Source organism: Myotis brandtii, unplaced genomic scaffold (assembly GCF_000412655.1).
Source record: "Myotis brandtii unplaced genomic scaffold, ASM41265v1 scaffold1814, whole genome shotgun sequence".
In the NCBI taxonomy this organism is placed as follows: Eukaryota; Metazoa; Chordata; class Mammalia; order Chiroptera; family Vespertilionidae; genus Myotis; species Myotis brandtii.
In genome coordinates, this window is record NW_005356728.1 from 63,727 (window position 1) to 65,258 (window position 1,532).

A 1,532-nucleotide genomic window follows, 5' to 3' on the forward strand; every position below is an offset into this window, starting at 1 on the left:
GCGCCGCGACGCGACGCACGGGACGTGCTGACATCACACGCCGAGGCGTGGCCTGGTGCTGGGTGGGGCGGGAGCCTAGGTGAAAGAGGAAGGAAGAAATAAAGGAGACTGAATGGTTATGTCCAGCCGTGGTACCGTGGTCGCAGGGTCCGTTTTAGAAGTTAGAGACAAATGGCCTACTGGAATGAAAAGGGCAAGGAGGAGGGAACTGCAGTCGTCAATATGTGTACACCTGGACACAAGAGTTTGATGAATGAACTCCGTATTTTACACGTGAGGAATCCGAGGCCCCAACGACTTAACAGGAAACTTGCCCAAATGATTATACCTAGTTACAAAGTGGTAGTGAAAAGGATATTGGCTATGGAATTAGCTAAACCGGAATCAAAATCCTAGGTCTGCCACTTGCTAAATTACATGACCTTGAGCAAATGAAGAGAGTGGAAGGAAGGAAGGGACCAAAGGGGAAGAAGGGAGAAGAGACAGGAATAGAGAGAAACATCAATGTGAGAGAGAGACATCGATTGGTTGCCTCCCTCATACGCCCCACCAGGTATGTGCCCTTGACCCGGAATGGAACCAGAGACCCTTCCGGTGTGTGAGCTGACGCTCTAACCACTGAACCACCGGCCAGGGCTCCCATAGCTTTTTAACTCATGAAATTAATGTCTTTCCAAGAAGAACCCAGATTTGCATTCTCGTTTACATCCACTCATCAGAAAACTCTCCAAGAACAAAGTTGCTTGAGGTAGGAAGGGACTGAGGAGTCACTTCCACAGCCTCCTCCCTCAACCCCCTGGTGCCTCTATGCAGGGCATTACCTAGAATAGCTGAGATTACAATTTTCTGTATGTGTTCCTCTATAAGATTATTCCAAATTTTGTCGTGGGTGTGTCCCCTCTTCCAACACACTATCTCATGGTTTTGGAAACCAAGAGGATGCAAGGAGGGGGGGCAAGACAAACGTAGAAGTGGAATTATGACTTAGTACTGTGTGTAAGCATTCACAAGTCTTTAGGAAAGACTCCTCAAAATCAAAAGGCTGATCTGTCAGCCACCAAATCAATAGTGGATTAATTCGGACCCGAGAGTCGCAGGCTTTCGGAGAAGTCAGGGACTGATTGCCGATGTATGTAAATTCAAGGTCCCACTCCAACGTCTAGGGATTATGCCTGGCGCCCCGGAGGAGAGGGTATTGGCAGCACTCTCTTCAAGAGATCTCGGAATTTCCTTGGAGGGTAGCGGTACTGGAGAAGGGAGGTCCGATCTGGAAGCCATCTGGCCCTGGAGATCACACATCCATCTTCCAGCAGCAAAGCAAACCCCTGAGCGCGCCGATGAGCCCGTCCCGCGACCCGGAACAGCAGCGGTAGCCACCTCTGCTCCCGGAGCCCACGTGCGAGTAACAGCGGCCACGTGGGGCTCTGCGGAAACGCCTTCGCAGAGATTTGTCCCCTGCGCCGCCCAGTAGAAAGGAAAGCCGAAGACGACGGCCGGAGGAAACGCTCCAGGCAAGGGCCGGGCTCGCGGGA

At 51.6% G+C, this 1,532-nt stretch overlaps 1 protein-coding gene across 1 annotated transcript in view; it reads left to right on the forward strand.

Moving 5' to 3' along the window:
• The first annotated feature begins 1,439 nt into the window (after positions 1-1,439).
• G6PC3 (glucose 6 phosphatase, catalytic, 3) overlaps positions 1,440-1,532 on the forward strand; it is a 5,664-nt gene continuing 5,571 nt past the window's right edge. Inside the window, exon 1 of the mRNA XM_005863821.2 lies at positions 1,440-1,511. The gene's annotated coding sequence lies outside the window, so the exon portion shown is untranslated. The remainder of the gene's footprint in view (positions 1,512-1,532) is intronic.